At 40.6% G+C, this 27,330-nt stretch overlaps 1 pseudogene; it reads right to left on the bottom strand.

Moving 5' to 3' along the window:
• Positions 1–488: 488 nt before the first annotated feature.
• Positions 489–26,310, bottom strand: LOC117739114 (annotated as a pseudogene).
• Between the last annotated feature and the right edge of the window lie 1,020 nt (positions 26,311–27,330).

The raw sequence follows: 27,330 nt of genomic DNA, 5'->3' as shown, positions 1-27,330 counted from the left end.
GGTTCACTCGCAGGACTTAAAACCTTTAGTAATTCATGACAGAACTGCAATACAAAATAGTTTTTTAACTTGTCTGTAATTTGAATTTGTGTATGCATGTCAATATTGCTGTAAAAATAACTTCCCCTGATAGAGGCACACTTTATTCAATACAAGGCAGATGATGGGTCCAGCATGCACTCACCACTACAGGAGCATTGGTATTTTCTTAGATTGTGCAATCTTACGAGACTAATAGATGTGGATACACTAACAGCACAACAACAAAAAACATAAATCTAATAAAAATATTGAATATGCATCACTTAATACATTTATTTTTTTCTTCGACCACACAAAGCAATACTATGACACAACTGTATTTTATAGTTTGGGTCAAGAAACAACATGAAATCAGCAAACCTGGCTTTGGGTAGTGACCCTCCGAATGAGACTGCAGATACAAGCAGCTGAAATGAGCATCCTTGGTAGGATGGCCGGGTTCAGCCTTAGAGATTGGCTGAAGAACTCAGACGTCCAGTGGGAACTGCTTCTTTGCCTCCAAAGGGGCCAGCTGTGGTGGTCCGGGCATCTGATCAGGAGACCATGATGGACCTTAATGGCTTGGTGCAACTGTCCCACCTGGCTTGACTGGTGTTTGTAGTACATCATTTGTATGAATTGTTGAAATGTATTTGTTAACATTGTAAAATCATTCATTCTCACCACTCTTTAGGCCAAGGCAATCTAATGGTCAAGAAAAGCCAGTTCCATAAGAATTTAACCCAAGTTTGTAACTTCCATGAGCTATAACTGACTGAAACCCTCTTATGGAAATGTATATCCATATGGGATGATTATGCACATCTCGAATTACATCCAGTTCCAATCCAGGACGTAGTGTAAGACGTAAAGTTCAGGGAGTAAAGGTCAAGGTGATGGATAGGTGTGTCGCCATAACATAACTGCAGTTAACATTTCTCCTTTTAATAATAGAAACCACAATATTTCTCCAACCAACCATGGTTCTTGACCACACCTCAACATTAGTTTATTTGCTATGCCCACAATTGTTCCCCAACCATAATCATATCATATTTGACATCAACCAATGTTTTTGAAAGTAAGCATTTGAAAAACCTGAAAATATATTATCATTGAGCATAACCTGGAGGTTTGTAGAACTGTCTATTATTAATGTTCTTCAGTCTAGCGACAGTAAAGATCTCACAGAAAGCGAGAGGAGAGAGAGCGTGAGAATGACATCACATGACAACGATGATGTAAAAAAGATTCCCGGCTCAACTCAACCGAGCAGTTCCCATTCCACTTCTAGTTTGATTAGATTTGGGCACAGCTCTCCAACACCCTCATTGGGACAACAATGTACAACGTTTCTCTTCTTATATCTCTGTTGATATGCAAACATATTAATCCCTTGTTTTGACCAATGACAAACCTTTACCAAGGTCTACATGCAAATGTATCCATATCAGTTTGGCATTTGTATATCACAACATAACACAATGAGACATTTAAAAAAAGTACAGAGTGACTGTCCCACTTTGAAAAGGCTTAGACTTCACGTCTCATAGGGTCCATTGGACCTGGAGGTGTCTGATGCTGGTGAGCCGGCCTCCCGCGTTGGCCCTGCTGATGCCCCGCCCCCTCCTCTCTACCTCCTTCTGTTTCATGGATTGGAGTTCCATTCATACATTGTCATATTCATGTAATGTGTTTATGTAACTTTGTAAATGCTGTTCATTCTGTACACATGACATCTATTGCTTCTGTCCATCCGGGGAGAGGGATCCTCCTCTGTTGCTCTCCTGAAGGTTTCTTCCCTTTTTTCCCTGTCAAAGGTTATTTTTGGGGAGTTTTTCCTGATTCGATGTGAGGTCAAAGGTCAGGGATGTCGTATGTGTACAGATTGTAAAGCCCTCTGAGGCAAATTTGTGATTTGTGATCTTGGGCTATACAAAATAAACTGAATTGAATTGAATTAATGCCTCTATTATTCACTAATCAAACAAATAAGGATGTTTGCTGGCATTGTTATGAAACTGCCTCTATTATGTTGCAGCTCCTTCTGTTTAACGTTTTCCTGGAGCAGCTTTTGTGTCGCTAAATATCTTAAACTTTAAGGCTTGTTGTGAAATATAGAGAAACAGGAAGTACTCTTCTGACATGGTTCCTGTTAAGCCACACATCTCCATTTGTAACCTCTGTGAACATTCACAAAAAGAGATGACTTAACCTCATTCAGGACCCTTTGCTGGTTATCCTGCCTCAGTCTTGGGTGCAAGAAGTTCCCTCAGCAGAGGTGGAGGAACGGGCCAGGAGCTCTGCAGGGCAGCCTCCTGCAGCAGCCACCTGCTCCTCTGCCAGCAGACACAGCTCCTGGAGGAAGTTGTCTGTCTCCATCACCATGTTGTTGTCATCATCTAACCAGAGGCATAAGCAGAATAATGATGTCGGTTGTGTATTTTTAAGAAGACACACACAGTCCTGGTTTAAGACTGTACTGTATTGTCCTGCTGCTGAACTGCATTACATGTTATTGTAATGAAATCAGATCAAATATGACCACAGGGTAAATCTGAAGTCGATAACAACTTTCATTCTGGCTCCAACAAAAGGTTGTTTAAAGGGAAGAAATATGCACAGGTAAAATATTTAATATTTTTATTTAATTTGATTTCCCTTCATAATTTTTTTTCACTCCATACTCACATATATTTCTGAACATGTAATCTTCACAACTAACTCAAATGACATCTCTTGAGAAAATTAATCCGTCTTTACACAGTTCTGTCTGGAGACGCCAATGGCTTTATAAAAGAATACATTAAAAATGCAGTAGTCCTCCAACTCTGGAAACACTTTGATGAGTCAAATCAGAGGGTTTCAAGAGCTGATTTGGGGCCTCGCAGCAAACAATGCTACAAGTGCAAACAATGGTAACAGTGCTGAAAGAGCTAATAGTGATGAGCTGGCTCTGGATGAGAGGAAGTGGGTAAGACACAGTCATCCACAAATAATAGGCCTCAAGAACAAGATGTACGGCACATAACTGTAATTCACATATAAAAGATGAGCACTGTACAAGCAGCGTTTCATTCACTTGTCTTGAGACAGATGGCTATTTCCATCTCCATACAGATCAGTGTGTGTCAACTCATTATACTCATCCAGGAAGATATAACTTTCTCCAAGGCAGACAGAGATATTACATTGTCATTGGGGTTGAAATGATCAGCCCAATGGGCCACCAGCATATTCAATCAGATTGTATTCAAATAGTCTGTCTGGGATTAGTTCTATTCACCTTTTTCTGTCACCTATTGTTTCAATGTACCCCACAATAAATTCTATAAAACCAGGCTCTAAAGGTCAATCTGGAGAAGAAATGACTGCTGCAGTGAAATGCTCATCATAAACATTTGTATTCTTCTGAACGTTAAGTAAAGATTATTTCTTTCAATTGATAGTCTGAATATTCTTAAGGAATATATTCTTCTACAGCACCTTTCAGTTCTTTCAACCTTGGAGTATCCATCTCCGGGTCGGCATCCTGCTCCTGCATACACCTGCACATCTTTTTATGGGTGAACCAGTGGAGCTGTTTGCACATCAGGCTGCAGTAAGTCACCTTAAAGACAAACAAAAGGAAACACGACCTGGGGGTAGTTTCAAAATGACATGATTGAATTATATTACAGAAGATGGCTTTTACCAAACTTTGACTTACTGCTTTGCAAAGGGAGCACCTCTTGTCTGCTCCCTTCTCCCCACATGTAGCACAGTAATGAGCATCCGCGAACGTCATCTGACCTGTTATAGCCTGTGTCAACACTGAGAACGCTGTTGGGTCGTTGCCCTAGAAATTAGATGTCATGGTATATTAAAGTCGACAACAATGATCAAAAAGAAAATGATTACTCAGTAACCTATAAATCTTCATCAACAACTTCTATCAACTACTGTTCCAACACTACTCTTCCTCATTTATCCTTTAAAATCAAAGGCCTTTCGCTAAAAAACACATTATATGTCCTGCACTTCCAATCTCTATCATTCTAATGATCCTCACCTGTTGCTGTAGGAGTGTTGCCTCACAATAAGGAAACTTCTTGATACAATCCCGAATGAACTTCTCCTGGTACTGTGGGAAACCATCACTGTCTCTCCCCCTCAACAGGCTGGGACCAAGCAGCAGGTCAAGGACAACAGCAAAATGAGATAATATTCATTATAGCTGAGTTTTCCTGTATAACAGTATATTAAAGGTAGTGGTTAGATTCCTAAAATATGTGTTGTAGATATGTTGGGTCCCAAGAGGATGAACCTTACTGATCGTGGTGGCTCCTTGACCTGTGCTAGAATAGGCTTCCAACCACAAGCCCATAGTTCACACCTCACAGTTTAATGTGCAAATTATCATGAAGTTGGACCAGCGCAAACCTGATTCAGCCCTAACTATAAGCACTATTAAAGAGGAAAGTCTTAAGTCTATTCTTAAATGAGGTGACTGTGTCTGCCTCCTGGACTGAAAGTGGAAGCTGGTTCCATAAAAGAGGAGCTTGATAACTGAAGGCTCTGGCTCGCATCCTGATATCACAGTGCTCTAAAACTTTAAAACAATAATGGACATATTTGTAGTAATTAATCACTTTGTATTGTCTAATAAATACACCCATATGCTGTAAAGCACGTGTCATGAATGTATTCATGCATTCCGTAAAACGTACGTTAATTAACATCTCCGTCTGGAAAAAACTTTGGGCTGCTGAAAAGAATCCAGGATGAGGTTAAGAGGAAAACCCTTAGCTGGATGTAGGTTTCCTAGACTGCATAATCCATCAGGATTATAAATAATTAATTAATTACTTACTGTGTAAGTATGTATTGCAGCTTGATCATGTAGTGAAGCCAGTTGTAAAACTCGTTAACTGTATACGAGCGAGGGGACTTCAGCATCGTCAATTTATCAAGTCCCTTGAGGAAACTGATGCTGATCACCTGGGGCCGGTATTTCAAAATAATCCCACAGGATTAATCCTCCTGGATTGGATTAAATCCTGATCAGATCCCAAAAACGGGTATTTCAAAGCAAATCTGATCCTGAAGATTCAGATTTGGTAATCCAATCCTGCCTTTGATCCGGATTAAACACTGCTGTTGAGTATTTCAAAACTTTAGTGGGAAATCTGGATCAGTTTGATCCTAAAAATCAGGATTACCCTGATCCCACCTCAGAGGTGGATTTGAGGGAGATTACATGTAAAGGTTTGAACAGCCTAATTGTAACTGCTCCCAAAGTCCCTTGTTTGATACAGATATAGCTACGCTTCACTGCTGTTTGAACAATCTTTATTATCTTTGCTGTGAAAAACTGAAGTAAAAAAAACATACAACGTATTTGTCGCCAAAAAACAATTAATACACATCAACATAATCAAAATTAAAATGTGGGACGAAGAGGGGCTCGACCAGGTTTGCCCTGGTCGAGCCCCTAGATATGCTACTATAGGCTTATAGGCTGCTGGGGGATGTTTTAGGATACACTGAGCACCTATCTCATCTTCTCTCTCTCCTTATGGATGAATTTACACCTCTCCATTGCACCTTATTAACTCTGCTTCCTCCCCGGAGTCGTTGTGACTTCACGTCTCATAGGGTCCATTGGACCTGGAGGTGTCTGATGCTGGTGAGCCGGCCTCCGGCGTTGGCCCTGCTGATGCCCCGCCCCCTCCTCTCTACCTCCTTCTGTTTCATGGATTGGAGTTCCATTCATACATTGTCATATTCATGTAATGTGTTTATGTAACTTTGTAAATGCTGTTCATTCTGTACACATGACATCTATTGCTTCTGTCCATCCGGGGAGAGGGATCCTCCTCTGTTGCTCTCCTGAAGGTTTCTTCCCTTTTTTCCCTGTCAAAGGTTATTTTTGGGGAGTTGTTCCTGATCCGATGTGAGGTCCTGGGACAGGGATGTTGTATGTGTACAGATTGTAAAGCCCTCTGAGGCAAATTTGTAATTTGTGATATTGGGCTATACAAAATAAACTGAATTGAATTGAACCTCAGCTCCATAAGGCCCCCTTTGTACAATATGGGTTACAAGAAAGTTCCTTGGTCAGATTGTGTACTTTACCAGCAGCACTTGACCATATAAAGATAAAAGGAGAGTGTCTGACAAAAGAAAGTGTGCCATGATCTTTGGAATAGTCAAAGAGACTGTATTGCATATGCTATTCTACCTTCCCGCTTGTAACAGTAAAATCTTGGGTTGTACTCAAGTGGGTTAAATAGTTGAGAAGATAAGGATGGGTCTTTAATAATAAACCACAGATTGATTTAACAACAACTATGAGAGCAACTTGATGCTGATCTACCAGTCAAGTTCATTATTTATATAGAGCCAAATCACAACAATCATCTCATGACACTTTTCATATAGAGCAGGTCTGGACCCACTATAACTGCAAAATGAGTGCTGGGAGTGCTGCTGGTTATATATTCAGAAGGACTCACTTCTTGACAAGTATGTCCAGCTTGCCATCTCGTTTCTGTAGGAAGGCCAGGCATTTCTGCAGCACACAGCTGATGTAGTGCATCTTCACGGCAAGGATCTCATTCATGTCTTGCTGCTTCACACACTGCTCACACAGCATATCCATCACCTGGTAACACTTCTCCAGAGCTGCCACATCGACCAGCACAGGATTCTCCTTCACCAGCATGACTATCTGACAGATTGGAGAGTTGGTTAGACAAACATCTCTGGGCAGAAATAATTTCACTGATTGAGGAAAAAGGAAAAGGTTCATCAGCAAATCACCAAAATCCTAACAATTCATCCTCTGGGCACAGAGGATATGTGTATTAAGTTATATGGCAATCCTTACAATAGATGTCCAGAAATCCTCATGGTGGTGGTAGAGGAAAAAGTGAGGGGATCACCAATGGGGGATTAGTTGACTTTATCCTCTGGGGAACATGAATTCAACCAATAGCTGTTGAGATATGCCATCCATTTGCCAGATGGACCTTAATGGGATTCAAAGAGCACTGTCCTGTCTGAGCACCAATGTGAAATTAACCTTTATTATCATCAAAACACCATTAACCATTAACAATAATCATCATACAGTCCAAGGATGTAGTCAGAGGAGGGTGGTTGCAGGAAGAATTGAGAAGTGGTTGCTGGGTTGCCGGAATGGTGGATGGGGGCCCAGGAGCCAACACTGTTACAAAATAAACCTGCTCTGTAGCCACGGTACTTCTTCTTGATTCCTTTGACACACTAATGGGTGTATGAGGTGGTTTAATTCATTTAACATCATTCATGCTTTCGAAAGAAAGTTTTATAGGAAAGAATCAAACAGGAGGGATTACGTTTGGTACCAGTGACACTAAAACCAATGGATAGAAGACTATAAAACAAGGGGAAGCTCTTCTTTCTTCTCTTCAATACCTCTTATCTTCTCTACTTCTTGCTCTTTGGTACTTTGACACGTTGCCTTTGCAGGTGTGCCTTAGGGTGACCATATCAATAACACCAAAGAGGACACCATGCGGTATTTTGTGAGGCTGTGAATAATTGCATAGGACTCTGGCGTGCTCCCCTCTACAATACAACTTTGTGTGATTGCTACATTGTATGTGTAACAGAATAGGAAAAAATAGTCTTGAAGAGTCAAAAAGTGTTTGTTCACAGTATTTGTATTTATTCAATACATTGTGGTGTTCAAAAACTGACCACTGAGATGAATCCTCATGAATTTGCAGCACTTTAAATACGTTTTGAATTAAAACATCCAACTATTTGTTTGAGAAACCAGCAATATTGTAACGTGCGCCGTGGTTCACGTCAACATGCTCCATGGTAGTCGGCAGTGTGGTCGCAAGTTGATCTGGTTGCCCTCGGCCTTTCGTGGCGACTGCTGGCTGTATTGTACATTATTTAATTGTATAAACAGAGCTAATAAAGTAGTGGTAAGATCCCCGACTTTAAACTGTTTTACCACCCAATGATTCGAGTTTGAATCCCATAAATAGAACATGATTATATATATCTTTTTTTGGTACTGTACTACAGAGTTCTTCTACGTGACACATGTTTGCACAAATACAGTCTCCAAATGTCGATTATGTATTTGTTATTTTACCAACTTTATTTCAAAGGAAGGGCAATTTGCTAACTTCCTGTTTCAACCCATAAACAACACGCAACGTTTCAACTCAAGTGAATGCTTTCTCTTAAAAGACTCTACAACGTCTAGTCCGGTATGTTTAGATCCGACACTATACGAGAAGGTTTGACATTGAATTGAGGAATTAAACAATACGGCATTCACGAGGACCGCTACGTGTTCTCTCGCTATTCTCAACAGCTGTCGTAACTACAACAATAGACGCATTTGGCCGAAAGTCGCCAGTTAACAGGGCTGCCGGTTAATCCGTAACACCTGCGGCACGTCAGTTACCTTAATGCTTCTCTGTTCCGGCATGTCTTTCAATGGCAGCTTTACCCTGACTGCTTATGTCAACATCCCAGCGACAGAGAGCAGAAGCCATGAAAGGAAATAAAATAATGTTCTTTGGTCCATTCTGGGTTGAACGACGTCTGACGCTTTGGCATGTTTTCTGCTGTGTTAAGTTTCGGTCAATGTAGCCAGCAGCGTAGATATGACGTAGCCAACAAGCTCTCTGTGGGGAACCACTCCTTCACACACCTAACTTTTCTCATCCTTTTACTCTGCAGACTGATGCGTCGAACAGAGGGCTGGGGGCCGTTTTGTCCCAGCAGGTAGAGGGGGTTGACCGCCCGGTCCTGTACATCAGCCGGAAGCTTTCAGAGAGGGAGGCCAGGTACAGCACGGTGGAGAAGGAGTGCCTGGCCATCCGGTGGGCGGTCGACTCCCTGCGCTTCTACCTCCTGGGGCGCTCATTCACCCTCTGGTCGGACCATGCCCCGCTCCAATGGCTCCACCGCATGAAAGATACCAACACCCGGATCACTCGGTGGTATCTGGCTTTACAGACTTTTAATTTCAAGGTGATCCATAGGCCGGGGACGCAGATGGTCGTGGCCGACTTCCTCTCCTGCTCTCATGGGGGGGGAGTAGGTTAGGCCAGATGGCACCCTGGCCTAAGACGGGAGGTGGAGGTATGTGGCATTGGATTTTAAAGAGATCACATTACTCCTGTATTAGCTGCTCTGCACTGGCTCCCTGTAAAATCAAGAATCACATTTAAAATTCTTCTCCTCACCTACAAAGCCTTGATTGGTGATGCACCATCATATCTTAAGGAGCTTGTAGTACCGTATTGCCCCACTAGAGAGCTGCGCTCACTAAATGCGGGGCTACTTGTGGTTCCTAGAGTCCTAAAAAGTAGGATGGGAGCCAGAGCTCCTCTTTTATGGAACCAGCTTCCCCTTTCAGTCCGGGAGGCCGACACAGTCACCTCATTTAAGAATAGACTTAAGACTTTCCTTTTTAATAGTGCTTATAGTTAGGCCTGAATCAGGTTTGCCCTGGTCCAGCCCCTTGATATGCTGCTATAGGCTTATAGGCTGCTGGGGGATGTTTTAGGATACAATGAGCACCTATCTCCTCTTCTCTCTCTCCTTATGGATGAATTTACATCCATCCATTGCACCTTATTAACTCTGCTTCCTCCCCGGAGTCTTTGTGACTTCACGTCTCATAGGGTCCATTGGACCTGGAGGTGTCTGATACCTGGTGAACCGGCCCCCCCTCCTCTCTACCTCCTTCTGTTTCATGGATTGGAGTTCCATTCATACATTGTCATATTCATGTAATGTGTTTATGTAACTTTGTAAATGCTGTTCATTCTGTACACATGACATCTATTGCTTCTGACCATCCGGGGAGAGGGATCCTCCTCTGTTGCTCTCCTGAAGGTTTCTTCCCTTTTCTCCCTATGAAAGGTTATTTTTGGGGAGTTTTTCCTGATCCGATGTGAGGTCAAAGGTCAGGGATGTCGAATGTTCAGGGAACAGTGCTGGAATGATGTCTAATCAGTCTCAGCTAGGGCTGAGGGTTAATCAGCCTCAACTGGGGTTAATCTGTCTGTCTCTTCCCAATAAAGAGCAGGAGGGACTGAGAGGAGCGAAGAGCGTCACGGAGCCTGTATTTGTTTGTTGCGAATAAAAGAGCATTTGGAACGACCTCAAGCTGTGTTGCTGCCTCTGTTCAAGTCCGCGACTCACCGGGTAACAGGGAAGCTTATTCCTTTTGTATATAAATGTGTTTGTTTTTAAACCCAGTGACATTAGAGTAGCCAGCCACTGTTTTTCCCAGACCTATTACATTTTAGTGTTGTTTTTTAAATAGTCAATTGCAAGAGCCTTTCTATTTTATTTTTCTTGTGGGGCTTTGTACTGTGCTGAAGGGCACACTGGTAGAGCAGCTATTTTGCATTGGCATTTTGTTGTGTGGTTTTACTTAATCATTTGTTGTGAACAGGTATATTTTATTTTGTGTGTGAAGTGGAAGTGACTCAAATTGCCAATATATTTTGTGACGATTTAGATTTGTTTTACATCTAACTCTACACTGATCTACCTCCCTGATGGTGCCGTTTTGATTTACGTATTAAATGTATAATTTACTCCATCCCTCCCTCTATTGAAACTCACTTGAGTTTATTATTTCATGCAGGGTCAATAAAATCTTTATTTTTGGTAGAGTAATCTCTGGCTCCAGTTTATTCTGGGCTGTGTGTTGTATATCACTGGGTCACACAATAAAGCTAATCGTTCAGCTGCGACTGTATTTGAAGCATTTGGGAACTTGTGGTAGATTGTCAGGCTGAGGCTGCAGACATGACCCAGCCCATGATTGGATATTGTGCTCTTTTCATAGTAGTAGACAATACATTTTAGTGCTGTTTTTATATTTTGGTCAATACTAGCAAGCAAGCACTAAGACGCACACACACACGCACTCTTGTATAAAACTTTCAAATTGTAAACAATTTACAAAATAATAATGAAAACAAGGCCACTGTAGAGGTAAACAATGTCCATGGTTGCAGTTATTTGCTGCTATATCCTGTTTGTGTTCAGAGTTCTGCAGCATGCTCCACTACTGCAGGACCCTTCTTGCCATGACAGTCTGCAAGGTAGTGCACTGACAACACAATGGCACAGTGAGAGGGCTCCACCACAATGTGTGCATCATCCATGGCTGTATAATGGAGAACTATCCTATTGTGAACTTGTCTTGACAACTTGTGCATGAATTGCCAAGAAATATCAGTTCTGGATGTTCAAGGTTCCCACAGTGAATCATAGTGACATTAGAGATCTCTTCCCCCTTTAGTGCCAGCTGCAGGTCAAACTTTTCACATATGCAATCAGATGCCAGTGAACCTGTGAATAGGTGGGCCTCACCTTGACTGGGTTTAGGTTGGTGGTCATGATGATCTTGTGCAAGGGTCCTGCCAGCCTGTGGGGTAGCATGGGCTCCCCCTCGACCCCCTGTGGTCTGGTGTAGTACTCCAGCCTCGCCAACGAGAAGAAATTGTTGATCACTGTTACACAGTCATGCTGGCCTGGAAGGAGAATTACAGGTGAAGATGTAACCACCATCACAGTCACTAGTGAACTGGCAACACAGTCTGAGCCCGCCTCACCTACAAACGCTGCCATCTGAGCAGCAGTGCGACCCACAGAATTCACCCGGTCTTTCTCTGCTCCGGCATCCAGCAACATGGAGGTGATGTCTGCTTTCCCTGGAGGTGGATTAGTGATTTTCATATATATATTTCGTATTTAGAAATACAACACTACATTGCACAACCAATTATTTTCTAAACTAAAATGACATGAATGTTAGTCTATATCACTAGAATTCTATTTATCAGTACTTCAAGGGAACTTTACAATAAATGCTGCAAAACTGAGTGACAGTTATACCTGACAGGCCAGCAAACATGAGAGCAGTGTATCCATATTCAAGCTGGTTGCCGTTGACATCGGCCCCATGCTGCAGCAGCAGACAACACATATCGGCCCTGCCCTTATATGCTGCATGCATCAGTGGAGTCATACCATACTTAAGAAACAATTGAGAGAGACAACATTAAATGAGGGATTAGATCATTGTATGCTGATGAACCTGGAAAAAGAAGCCTGACAGGAAGAAAAAAAGTAATGCTTGAACCGCATACATTGATTTGTTTCATCACTTGTAGGGCAACAAGCTGAAAACACATTAACGTTTATATTATATACAGAATTGGTAATAAGTGTACGATTAAGTGGCATCTAGTTATGGGGTTGCAGATTGCAACCAGCCAGCTGAACACCCGTCCTAAGCGTGTTAGAGAACTACGGTGGCCTTCAGGTAACATGAAAACGGGTTAGGGTGCTGTAGAAACATGGTGGTGCAAAATGGAGAACTCTTTAAAGAGGACCTGCTCCCCACACAGAAATGCAGGTGATTATACACTATGGAAAACATAGTTATGAATATTATATTCAATTTCTGCGAAAAGATCCCTTTAAATCCCACACCTCAATAGCAAGTCTGTGGGTACATGCTTTCTATTATACTCTAGTCCAGAGAAACACTTTTACTGTATAGTCAGTCCACAGATTAGCTCATAGTTTTAGCCGCTACAAAGTTAAATTTTTTCAATTCAGTTTATTTTGTATAGCCCAATATCACAAATTACAAATTTGCCTCAGAGGGCTTTACAATCTGTACACATAAAAATAACCTTGGACAGGGAAAAAAGGGAAGAAACCTTCAGGAGAGCAACAGAGGAGGATCCCTCTCCCCGGATGGACAGAAGCAATAGATGTCATGTGTACAGAATGAACAGCATTACAAAGTTACATAAACACATTACATGAATAATACAAGGTTATGAGTCATGCAGCAAGAACATGAGACTGGCTGGTACTGGCTGCTGACGGGCTGGTCCTGGGGATCGTTGCTGATGGGCTGGTTCTGTGACTGGCTGGCCCTGGTACTGGCTGCGTACAGCATGACCAGCATTACAGAGTTACATAAACACATTGCATGAATATGTCAATGTATGAATGGACCTCCACAGTCTACGAAACAGAAAGAGGATGGGAGGGGCGCATCAGCAGGGTCCATGGCATGAGGCCGGCTCACCAGGCATCAGACACCGCCAGGTCCAATGGACCCTATAAGACGTGAAGTCACAACGACTCCGGGGAGGAAGCAGAGTTAATAAGGTGCAATGGAGAGATGTAAATTCATCCATAAGGAGAGAGAGAAGAGGAGATAGGTGCTCAGTGTATCCTAAAACATCCCACAGCAGCCTATGGCAGCATATCTAAGGGCTGGACCAGGGCAAACCTGATTCAGCCCTAACTATAAGCGCTATTAACCTCTTAGCGTTCTTGTAAAATATAAGTTGGCAATAACACATAAGTAGAAGATTTTCTATTTCCGCCTGAATATTTTTGTGAAATAGATGCCTGCAGATGATTATAGCTGGGACTTATGGTCTGGAAAACACAATGGGAGCATAGCATAAAGCCTTACCTAGTCCAAGTAAAAAGTAGATTATAATTTTACAGAAAATGAAGATTTTACACATGTTTTAATAAGGGTATGTTTAGGCGTTTTCCAATAAAGGCCATTTGGAGACTCCATTTTAGGCCCTAATGAAAGGTGAAACAGAGGTATCATATACATATTCACTATTGTTGACACAAAGGAACTGAAGCATAAACACTTTATAGTGTTTTTTCCCCGAATTGAAACCAAATTGTGTGCAAAATGAACCAAAATCGTCAGGTTGTCATTACGCAGTGAAATTGCGGGTTTATTTCCCAAGATGGCATATCGTTGTTTTCGTCTTTCGTCATTTGACAAATCCGACTCTGTGTGCGCACAATAGCCAAAAGAAGTTGGTCAGCCCTCTTCTTCTTCGCTGACTCTGGTTGGCTAATGTGGGTTTAGAAGAGGATATCTTGCTCCTATTGGCTTACATTTGATGTAAATCGAAAGGTTAGAGTTCAACGAACAGTTTGATATCCGGTGGGTGCTTATGCCAAGACAATGTCGGACACCGTAGTTTTCTCTGGCCCTCTCCCCAATCTGATCATTGATGACATGTATCTGCATGTCGTCATTCAACCGCTTGTTGTCCAGGTGGTGCCCAGCAAACAATGTGGGCTACATAGATAACTGGCAGACTTTCTTGGGAAAGCCTGATCTGATGAGTCGAGACGGCATTCATCCCACTTGGGATGGAGCGCGTCTCATTTCTGCGAACATGGCCAAGTTGATTAGCGGACTTAATCCATGACCCAGAGTTCAGATCAGGAAGCAGAAGCAGAGTTGTAGTCTTCCACCCTTCTCTGCACTTCCATCCGAGTAGTTACCCACCCTTAACCTTAACTCTATAGAGACTGTGTCTGTCCCACGGCCACTTAAATTAATTAAATCAAAAGTAACCAGAAGAGGAGTCATACAAAATAACCTCATACAGGTTAACAACACTACTGCAACAGTGCAACAAAACAGGATAATTAAATGTGGACTCCTAAATATTAGATCTCTGTCACCTAAAGCTGTATTAGTAAATGATTTAATATCAGACAATCACATTGATTTATTATTGTGTCTTACTGAAATCTGGCTGAGGCATGTGGGTCAGTGGTTAGCAGGTCCATCTTTCAATCAGGGGGTTGGTGGTTCAAACCCTTGAGCAAGACACTTAACCCTGAATTGTTCCCTGTAGCTGTGTCTACAGTGTATGAATGTAACATGATTGAAAGTCGCTTTGGATAAAAGCGTCAGCTAAATGACATGTAATGTAAAAGAATATGTCAGCCTAAATGAATCAACTCCTCCAAGTCATATTAATACTCACATTCCTCGTGGCACCGGCCGAGGAGGTGGAGTAGCAGCCATCTTTGACTCAAGCCTATTAATGAATCCTAAACCTAAATTAAACTACAACTCATTTGAAAGCCTTGTTCTTAGTCTTTCACATCCAACCTGGAAAACATTACAGCCACTTCTATTTGTTATACTGTACCGGCCACCAGGTCCATATTCAGAATATATATCTGAATTTTCAGAGTTTCTATCAAGTTTAGTCCTTAAATCTGATAAGGTTGTTATTGTCGGAGATTTTTAATATTCATGTGGATATTGATAATGATTGCCTTAGTGCTGCATTTATCTCATTGTTGGACTCTATTGGCTTCTGTCAGAGAGTACAGAAACCCACTCACTGCTTTGGCCACAACCTCGACCTTGTTCTTGCATGTGGCATTGACATTGAGCATTTGGAGGTCTTCCCACAGAACCCTCTTCTGTCAGACCATTACCTCATAACTTTTGAGTTTATACTCCCGGAGTGTACACCGCTAGTCAAAAGTTTCTACATCAGATGTCTAACTGACAGTGCTGTAGCTAAATTTAAAGAAGCGATTCCTTCTGCATTTGATTCAATACCACGTCTCAATGTGACGGAGGACTCCTGTGCTAACTTTAGTCCGTCCCAGATTGATCATCTTGTCGATAGTGCACACTGAGAATGACACTAGACTCGATAGCCCCTCTGAAGAAGAAGACGGTAAGGCAAAGGAGGTTTGCTCCCTGGTATAACCCTCAGACCCGCGACCTAAAGCAAACTTTACGAAAGCTCGAAAGCATATGGCTTCCCACCAATCTCAATCACGCTTAGTTTGGCGAGATAGCCTTAAAACATATAAAAAAGCTCTCCGTAATGCCAGAGCAGCCTATTACTCATCAGTAATAGAGAAAAATAAGAACAACCCCAGGGTTCTCTTTAGCACTGTAGCCAGGCTGACAGAGAGTCACAGCTCTGTGGAGCCGTCTATTCCAATAGACCTCAGTAGTAATTACTTTATGAATTTCTTTAATGAAAAGATTTTAACTATTAGAGGCAAGATTGATGATCTCTTGCCCTCAACTACTGCCGATCTGTCATCAAGAGGAGTGGCCTTGGAAACGGCTGTATGTCCTGGTGTATATTTGGATAGCTTTTCCCATTAACCTAGACCAATTGTCTTCAACGGTTTCTACTTCTAAACCGTCTACCTGTCTCTTGGACCCCATCCCAACGAGGCTGCTTAAAGATGTGTCGCCTTTAATTGGCACCTCTCTGCTGGATATTGTTAATGTGTCTTTGCTAACAGGCCATGTACCACATTCCTTCAAAGTAGCTGTAATTAAACCTCTCCTGAAATCCAGAGGTGTTGGCTAACTACAGACCGATCTCTAACCTTCCCTTCCTCTCTAAGATCCTTGAGAAAGTAGTCGCAAATCAGTTGTGCGACTTTCTACATCAGAATAGTTTATTTGAGGAGTTTCAGTCAGGATTTAGAAAACACCACAGCACAGAGACAGCACTGGTGAAAATTACAAATTACCTCTTAATTGCATCAGATAGGGGACTCATCTCCGTACTGGTCTTGTTAGACCTTAGTGCTGCGTTCGACACCATTGACCATGACATACTATTACAGAGATTGGATTAGTCGATTGGCATTTCAGGTACCGCGCTAAGTTGGTTTAAATCCTATTTATCAGATCGATCTCAATTTGTATTTGTAAACGATGAAGCCTCAATGACCACCAACGTTAATCACGGAGTTCCACAAGGTTCTGTGCTTGGACCAATTTTATTTACCTTATATATGCTTCCTTTGGGCAACATTATCAGGAAACACTCCATAAACTTTCATTGCTATGTAGATGATACTCAATTATATCTATCGATCAAACCAGAGGAGACCAACCAGCTCGCTAAAATTAAAGAATGTCTTAAATACATAAAAACATGGATGACCTGCAACTTCCTGATGTTAAACTCAGACAAAACTGAAGTTATTTTACTGGGCCCTGAACACCTCAGAGATCAATTATCTGGTGATGTGGTTTCTGTAGATGGCATTGCCCTGGCATCCAACACCACTGTAAAGAATCTCTAGTTATCTTTGACCGAGACTTGTCCTTTAACTCCCACGTTAAGCAAATCTCAAGGACATTTTTTCATCTACGTAACATTTCAAAAATCAGACACATCTTGTCCCAAAAAGATGCAGAAAAGCTGGTTCACATGTTCCAGACTAGATTACTGCAACTCCTTATTATCAGGCTGCTCTAATAAGTCTCTTAAATCCCTCCAGTTGATCCAGAATGCTGCAGCTCGTGTACTCACAAAAACTAAGAAAAGAGATCACATGACTCCTGTATTAGCTGCTCTGCACTGACTCCCTGTAAAATCAAGAATCACATTTAAATTCTTCTCCTCACCTACGAAGCCTTGATTGGTGATGCATAGATCCACCATAGATTTAAGACATTCCTCTTTAATAGTGCTTATAGTTAAGGCTGAATCAATGCCTCCTGCCTCCGTGGCCCTGCCTCCTGCCATGGCTCTACTGATGCCCCCTCCTCTCTTCCTCCGTCTGTTTCATGGATTGTGGAGGTCTGGATCATGCTCCTCATTATTCATATATTTCTGTCATATTCATGCAATGTGTTTATGTAACTCTGTAACAATGTTCATCTGGTCACAAGACACCTATTGCTTCTGTCTATCCGGGGAGAGGGATCCTCCTCTGTTGCTCTCCTGAAGGTTTCTTCCCTTTTTTTCCCTTTTCTTCCCTTTACTTAAGTATCAAAAGTAATGTTCTGATATTAAATGTACTTAAGTATTGAAAGTACAAGTAAATGCTGTTAATAAAAAAGCAAAGGGTCAGAATGTTGTGCTGTGGCCACCATGACCAAGGCCAAGGAGTTATGTTGAAAATAATTGGGTTGGCTGTGATGCATCCAGGAGCAACAATGTTCAACATAATATATTGTGCATACTGTAAGTATATTTTTGCATTTACTTATAATCATAATTCTCTGAAAAGCAATATGACACTATGAAGAAGTTGTAACAGTGCATTTATAAGTATGCTCATTTCGACTAGAGCAGTGATTCTTAATCATGGGGCCACCTAGAGGGCCGCAAACAACTTTCAGTTTTAGGTTATCAATTAAAGACACCAGAGATATTACTGTTATCCATGAGACGCTCAGTTACAATATAGCTTCCCACCACTTGGTGGCGGTAATGCGTTATGCAGAAGTATTTAAAACAAAATAATTAAGACGAAAGTGGAGATTAAAAAATACCAAAAGTCTTAATGTTTGCGCAAGTACAATCCCGACTTCACTAAGTAGGGCTTTGTTAACAGCGGTGACGTGGAGCCCAGTGTGTGTGGAGTGTGTGCTAACGCTACCAACTCAGCACTGAAGCCTCAAAGCTAAAGCGGCATCTCGAGACCAAACATCAGCGCTCATGGGAAAGCTGGTGGGATTTTTCAAGAGAAAGTAAAATGGGCTCCAGAAGCACAAAAGGTCCGTTGTGTCACTGACTGGCAACTCCAGCTGTTGGAGATAGGAAGAGCAACTTCCGGTTCTGCAAACACGAAGTGCTGAATCATATCATTCGCAGATTAGAAGGATTTTCTTCTGCACATTATTTAATTTTATCTACGGTTTATTTCATTTGAAACATTATTTTGAATGTATCCATTTTATTTTCCACATATTATTTATTTAAATTTAAATGTCTGCTTTTTGAGTCCCTCCTTTTTTTCTCTAGTAAAATCTATTTCTTAGTTATTTTTGTATTAATAAGCCTGACTTGAGCCTTTAAATTTGTTCTTGTATTAGCTTGATTTGTTACATGAATTGTTCGCCTGTTGGGCGTCTTGTTGTATGTGCAGGTTTATATACACATGATGAACAAAATGTCTTTGTGACATTGCGTCATGTTTTTGCTTGTTCAACTGTAAGTGGATTTTATTTAGTTATTTAATACAAATCAAACCAAGAGGGACATCAATTAGTTAAACCAATAGAGTGTTACTATTTGAATGGGCCCCGGGCCACTTTGTACTAAAAAGTTGGGCCCCAAGGTCAAAAAGGTTAAGAACTCCTGGACTAGAGGATGTAGAGTGCAAATGCATAATATTATGTTCAGCAAAAAATATCAACTTGATGCATCAGGTTAGTGTTTTGAAAAAGGACACCTGCCTTGTGAACTCCTCTGGGCCTGATTTGAACACAATAGGCAAAGGTTTGGCTCAAGCTCAATCTAAAATTGGGCGACCATCATAACTCGATCTGATCATCCACAAAATGACTCAAATATGATTCCTAAAGGAAAAAACAGTGATACCTGCTCTGGTTACAGACCCGTATCAATACTTAATATAGACTATCAATTATATACCTCAATTATTGCAAAAAGATATGGGCATTTCATGAATGATATTATAGATGAAGACCAGACAGGCTTCATCAAGGGGCGTCAAGCCCAGGATAACATAATAAGGAGACCCCTACATATAATTGAACATATTAACAATAAAAATATGAATGCAGCTCTAATATGTCTTGATGCAGAAAAGGCATTTGGCAGTGTAAACTGGACCTTTCTTTATCAGGTACTTGAGAAATTTGGACTAAATGAAAAAGCTATTCAATGTGTTAAAACACTTTACCAAAATCCAACAGCAAGGATAAAAATAAATGGCAGTCTGACTGATCATATATCACTAGAACGGTCCACCAGGCAGGGATGTTGTCTTTCACCGACTCTATATAATTGTTATAGAGTCTCTGGCACAAGCAATTAGGCAGAATAAAGACCTTAAAAAGGATAACGGTTGAAGGTTAAAAAAAGAAGAACACATCATTGGGCTTTTTGCAGATGACGTGATCTGACGTGATTCATTGCCATAAACAACTGTACATCCTCAACCTCCCCAGTCACCCACGGTGTCCCCCAAGGTTCTGTGCTTGGTCCCCTCCTCTTCATCATTTACATCCTTCCCCTTGGACAAATCATCCGTAGTCATGGTCTTGACTTCCACTGTTACGCTGACAACACCCAACTTTACTTCTCGTCCAAGACTATCATCTCAGTCACCCACTCAACTCTCACCACCTGTCTCACTGATATACAATTATGGATGCAACAGAACTTTCTGAAACTCAACTGCAATAAATCTGAAATACTCATGATCGGCCCCAACTCCCTTACCCGCTCAGCCCAGACCTTCTCTCTCGATATTGATGGCTCCATCCTCACCCCCTCCAACCCAGGTCCGCAACCCCAGTATCATCCTCGACCCCACCCTCTCTTTGTACCCCACTCCAACCACATCACCTGCCTTCTTTCATATCAGGAACAAGCACGCCTCAGGCCCTCCCTGTCCTCTGCCACCACTGAAATTCTTATCCATGCCCTCATGACCTCCAGACTTGACTACTGCAACAGCATTCTCTTTGGCTCTCCCAACCAAATTCTCAACAACCTTCAGTATGTTCAGAAATCTGCTGCTCGACTGCTCACCTCCACCCGCCGCTCTGACCACATCACCCCGGTCCTACGCAACCTTTACTGGCTCCCAGTCAAATTCAGGATAGACTTTAAAATACTACTCACCACCTACAAAGTCCTAAACAATATGGCCCCTCCCTACCTTTCAGACCTCCTCCCCCTCCAAGTCCCAACCCGTTGCCTCAGGTCCGCCGGTGCAAACACTCTGAAGACCACCAGGACCAAGCGCTGGACCTGGGGTGACAGGGCCTTCTCAACTGCTGCACCCTCCCTCTGGAACGCCCTCCCCATGCACATCCGTCATGCTCCCACCCTTTCACCATTCAAACAAGCCCTCAAAACTCACATCTTCAAACTTGCCTTCACCTGCTAACCCCTGCACTCTTAACCCCTGCACTCTACCCTTTACTATATGACTCATTCCTCAGAGCTTCTCCAGTTTTCTTCTTTTTTTTAACCTGAAATGTTCTATTTGTTTGTTTGTTTGCTCTTTGTCTTTCTATTTAGTTTAGTTTTGTATGTCTATGCCTTATGTAAAGCGTCTTTGTGTGTTTTGAAAAGCGCTTTATAAATTCGAAGTATTATTATTATTATTATTATTATTATTAAATTGAATCTGTTAAAAACAGAGATTTTAACACTAAATTACAAGCCATCCGAAATTATACAACACACTCTTAATTTAAATTAGAGTTCGAAAAGAATGACATACCTCGGGGTAACTATAACAAAAAGTATTGAGGATCTATATAAAGTCAATTATACTAAAGTAGATCAGGACATTAAGAGTGATATGGCTGTTCTCCCACTAGATTTCAGTTCACAGATAGATATTATAAAATGAGCATACTTCCGAGACTCCTCTATTTCTTTCAATCACTACCAATCGAGATCCCTGAGAAACAATTCAGAGCCTGGGATAAAATCAAGGTTCAAGGTTTATATGGAACGGCCAAAGGCCAAGAGTCAAATATGAAACATTACAGATTGGGAAAAATAAAGGGTGCGTGGCATTACCAAACTTTAGGGCATACTTCCATGCAGCTCAAATTCGACCAGTAATCTACTAGTGTACCAACAATTCTGAAGCAAAAATGGAAAAACCGTGAACGATATGTAGAAGGAAGGGAAATTCAAAGCCTTATTGGAGACAGAAATATAGCAAACAGATGGATGCTGTCACCCGATTTACATTAGAGATGTGGTTCAAATTGGTACGAAAATAAAAATTAGAAGAAGAGCTCAGGCTTCTGCGGTGGATAGCCAATGAAAGACATTTTATTCCAGGTACTCTCGACCAGAGGTTTAAACAATGGATTCCATATGGAATAACAGCAATATACACAGTTACTAAAGATGGAAGTGTTGTGAGTTTCCAGGAGCTGAAAGATAAATATTCACTAAACAACCAGGACCACTTCAGATACCTACAATTAAGGGACTTTTTCAACAGAGAAATAAAGCACAAAATTAACCTGGGAAAAAATTGTATAATTATAACCATAATAGGAGCTTACAACTCAAAGAAATATAGAAACACATCAACTTTATATCAAAATCTGATGGAAACATTAGGAAATACAACTTTTTATGTAAAACTGAAATGGGAACAGGAACTTGGTGTGAATATTACAGAGGATGAATAGTCGAATATTTGGAAGATACATCAACAATCCTCAACATCTGCGCAAACTTGGAGAGAACATTGTTGGAAAAATATAATTAGATTCTGTATTACTCCCCAAAGCAAATGTCTGTCTATTGTTCAACCATGTTGGAGGAAATGTGGGGCAGTAAATGTAGAACATTCCCATATATTTTGGCTATGCCCGGAAATTGTACAGTTTTGGGGAAATGTCCATAAGGTTACTGTCAAAATTCTGGGCTATAGCACACCTAAGTCCAGTATGTTTCTCTACTATTGTAATATGACATCAGATACCGTCTTAAGGGAAGACCGGTATCTGCTGAAAATTCTGCTAGCAGCTAGTAAAAAGGCTATTACGAAGAGATGGCACACGATAGATCCACCATCACAAGATGGATGGTTGAAAATCGTGACTGATGTATATGATATGGAAGTGTTAACTCACAGAATAAGAGCTCAAAAGGAGCGATGTCGTGAGAAGTGGGCGAAATGGACAGTGTTTACATGTCAACGATTACACAAGATAAGAATGCTTGAATGGTTATCAGGATTTATCATGTTTTTGAGAGGAAAGAGCAAACCAGATCCCTTTCTTTATTTGTGGTTGTTATTTTTATTTGTTTTTCATTTTTGTATATATGTCTTCTATCTGTGGTGAAAAGACAAAAATAAAGTTTAAAAAAAAAAAGAATTACTCAAATATCAAAACATAATCAATACTAAAGCAGAACCGAAAGTAACAACCCAGTCATTACTTGAAACTGAAACATTTCCTGTTCGTCTTCAAAAGAAGTTGGTTTTCACAGCCTGCGCACTTCAAATTGTAATGCTGCGCTCTCGGGGCTCCTGTCAATCCTATGGTTTTGTGGCCAGCTAACCTTAAGTTAGCTAACGTTAGCCAACTAGTGCTGCAATGATTATAGCTAAGATGACTCAAATCAACAAAATCTCAAAACTATCAACACTTCCTCAGCTCACTAACTATCAATCTGTCTACTACACTAATTGTTCTTTAATTGTGCAGGAGTAGCAGGTGCTTCCATTTCTGCTTCCATCATATAATCAGTCATCTACTCATGTAGTCACTCGTTCAGTAGCATCCTGGGCATCACTGGGAATCAAAAGAACGCGGCTTTGAAGGCATTTTTTTGCAATTGCTCATTAACGTGATTAACCAATGATTTAACTTGCAAGTAGCACCACTGATTCACCAAACCTGCTTGCTTGGAGTCTATGTTCCACCACAGTCCCCGACGTTGGTCTCATGATTCATTTGTGTTCTAAAGATAGATTTGATTTTGTAGCGAGTAATGAAAGTTTCAGGGGAAATGTATCGGAGTAAAAGTATCAGTTGTCTTTGCAAAATGTAGTGAAGTAAAAGTGAAAGTCAACAGGAATATAAATAGTAAAGTAAAAAAAGTACAGTAACAAAGTCTTTCTACTTCGTTAATATACACCACTGTGCATAGCCATGGCCCGTTGGATTTGGTTTGCTCCACTGGTCTTACATTACATCAACTCTCCTGCCTCAACCTCTACATCTCTGACCAACTGGCAGTCACTATGGACATTGACAACCCTATCTCCATCAAACAAGTTTCTCGTGCCAGTAAAATGTCTGCCTCCCTTCCTGGGCTTGTCCGATTATTCCTCTGATCTCGTAAACTCTCTTCCGGTCTTAATCAGCTGGCTACCATTAAAACCTAAACTTTCTCACTCACACACTCAGTTCCATGGTATACTCCTGAACAAATACAATCCTGTGACAGCTTGAAAGACAAGAAAACTGGTTAAACAGTGCAAGTTCAAGCCTACACAGACGACCTTCAACAATACAGAGATGCTGTCGTCACAGCTCACCAACTTCTCACAGGCATTCTGTATTTCTTTCAAACATCTATTCTCCTGAAGTTTAACGTATCTTTAATTGCTATCTCTGCTGAGTCAGGACACATGTATGCTCAGCTCATTGTCAAAACGTTCTGCACATTCTGTCATAATATCTCAGTATTAAAATGATTAGGAAACAATTGTGTTCCAGCAGCTAGTTATCCAACAGTAAATACACATTGAGTAGAAATAAACTCCAGTACATCTAAAACTTTGCTGCTCTTCTGCTCACCAATTCCCACTCCCATGATGACATGACCCCTGTCCTCCAGAACATCCAATGGCTCCCTGTCCCATAATGGAATTCCTTCCCGGCCTTCACAAAGCCCTCCATGAACAGCCCTTCTCCTACCTCACTGACCTTCTCCACGACCACTCTGTTTCCTGCAGCCTCTGATGCCAACATCCTGTCTCCACCACACAGAACCAAGCCCCAAGACCTTCTTTATAGCTGGCCCCTCCCTCTGGAACTCTCTTCCCAAACACATTCGAGATCAACCAGTCCATGTTTAAATCACAAATCAAAACTCACCTTTTCAGAACTGCTTTTAATGTATGATTTGTTTTTTTGTGTTGTTTATTTATATAATTAAATTTAGCTAAAGATAGTAGTGTTGTAAAGTGGAAATGACATGGTCCTTAGAGGTTTGCAAATAATGATGAATACAAATAAAAACACAGGCCCCTGCAAAGTTAAATGGTTACAAGGATTTAAATAGTTTTCTGTGAAAATTTGGTTAAAAGTTGAATTTCATAATTGTATTTATCTTCTTTTAAAGAAGGCTGAAATCTGATTTTGTAACAGCAGAATGTCTTCAATATAACCGTGCAGGCAAATGTACAAACTTTGGATTTAGTATCAAATATATGAATTACCTGTGTATGTGAAACTCTGTCACCACATCTGATTCTGACAGGAGGAATCTGTGAGCTACATGTAGTGGCAGGATGCTATTATCAAATACCTTTGAGGGCTGTGTCTGCCTCTCAAGAGTCAACTCCATATGTCTCCATCACAATAGAGAACATATGTTACAATGACATTATTGTTGCATTGTGGTTGGAGGAGGAAGGGGGGTGTAGTCATTTTTCTGACCATCATTTTGTAAAACACATTTTCAAATATGAGCCTCCTGTAATGTTGTATCATTTCACTTGATAAGCAGATAGAGTTCAAGAAGATTTCTAATAGTTATACTATACATGTATGTGAAGTTCAAAAATGGCTTTTCATTATTTCCATATAGGAGCTCATGCTCAACAATTCATACACAAATGCAAATTTACAGGACAACACTTTCTGGGAGAGACAATTGTGTGAAGTAAGTTAAGGTCACAGTAAAGAAAGCCGTGTTATGGTGAGAAATAGGCTTTATTGACGTTTTGGGTTGACTGGTCCTTTCAATATGGGGATCAATCTGACTAAATCCATACAACATTTTGACAAACAAGTATTTTTTATTTGATTTTGAAAGCTCCAGAAAAAGCTTTTTTTTTGTTCAAACACAAATTACTGTTTATAACTACTTCAACTGCTAACATTAAAATGTGTTTTCCTTTCTATAGTCGTACCTCATCCAAACAATTGACTCGTACGTCCTTGCTAGCAAGCAGATGGGAAGCTTCCTGTACATCACCTGCAGACCAAAAGATATCACTATAAAACCATACCTGTGGACATTAGAGCAAGAAACAACAGAGTCTGCACAAACGATTAGTGTCAAAAAACAAACACCAATACATTAAAATACACATAAATTCATACAACATTACACCATACAATATTGCGATTGTTGTATGGTGTTATTGTTGTGTATATACTGTATATGTATTTGTGTAAATATATATATATATATATATATATATATATATATATATATATATATATATATTGAAATTACCTAGAGACCTTAAATGACCTAAATGACCTAAAAACTCTTCAGGTTATATTGAAATGAATTAGCTGGAGATATATCATCATCATCATATTTTTATTATTCAGAAAGGACATCCCCATGAAATACAATTACATTTCCAGGATTTTACACACCCAGTTATATCATTAAACTCCTATGGTAAATATTGATTTGAATACAGTGCAATGTCAAGGTTTGGGACATGTACTGTGTGTGTGTAGTGTAGAGAGTGCCTAAACTTTCACTAGAAAGGCCATGATTTAAGAAATTAAATCATTACACAATATTTGTCGTACACAACATTTCACAAGAAAAAACAATACAAGTTTATAATAAGTGCGAACAACACCGATTGAATAAAGCTAGAAGTGTAATATTAAAAAAGAGAAGTAACCTACTACATACCAGCAGCAATAACTTGCAGGATCTTTCTCTCAGATGCTGATAGATCTTCTTTCTGAGAAGCAGCCATCCTCTCTGATCAAGTATGTTCTGTTTGAATGGTCTGATCTCTGCTGTCCTACTCTGTAGTTTGGTACAGCTGACAGTTACAGTCTACAGGTGGACTGAGAAACTGCTCTGACACAAGCAAGAATGGAGCCATCCCTGGAACATACCACTTTACCAAACCAATGGGCAGACACATGTTATCTATTGTATTTCATCTAGATATAAAGTTTAGCTCTGACTAACTATTCAGACTACTTACTGTGTTAAGTGTGTACTCCCCTTTATACATGTCATTAAACCCCTGTATTAGCTGCTCTGCACTGGCTCCCTGTAAAATTAAGAATCACATTTAAAATTCTTCTCCTCACTTTCTGGATTTTGCCTTTCACAAGAGAGTCCTGTGCCAATGAAATATAATTTTGCATATGTCGTTGTAAAAGTCGGAAAATGTTTTAAAGCGGCACTAATCCATATGTTCATATTAAAGGAGGGGTTTCCCCTCTGAGTTAAGATAAGATATTTGACATAACTTCAGACAACACCAAATGAAATGTATGTTATAAGTGAAACATTTATTAGTTTATGCCCTTTAACACAATAACACATTCAGACCGCTCTATGTGGTATTTGAATGTAACAGTTTAAACTGTGAAAACTTCTAATTTATATCATCAATCTTTTAATATCAACAATGAATCACATAAAGCTCAAAGCTCCATACACCAGCTGTTCAGCAGACCAGCAGGATGTTTGAACAGGCCACTCCTCGTTAGAAGGTGATGATGTTAGATCTGGTGTTTACTGCCCCCACGTTTGCCAAAAGATCAATTGAGCCAGTCGAGATGAAATAAAAGGCTATTTTAGCATTTTAGATCTAATTTACTGTCCTATTGTGCAGGTTCAGAACTCGGCCCCCTCTTCATCCCCTACTTGCTCCCCCTTGGCAACATCATACCACGATCTCCACCTTCACTGCTACGCCGATGACACACTGCTCTACATCTCCACCAAATCCATCATACCCACTAACTACTCCACCATC

This window comes from Cyclopterus lumpus, chromosome 11, assembly GCF_009769545.1.
Source record: "Cyclopterus lumpus isolate fCycLum1 chromosome 11, fCycLum1.pri, whole genome shotgun sequence".
In the NCBI taxonomy this organism is placed as follows: Eukaryota; Metazoa; Chordata; class Actinopteri; order Perciformes; family Cyclopteridae; genus Cyclopterus; species Cyclopterus lumpus.
The sequence above is the reverse complement of the archived record's forward strand: the minus strand, read 5'-3'. Positions and strand labels throughout refer to the sequence as shown.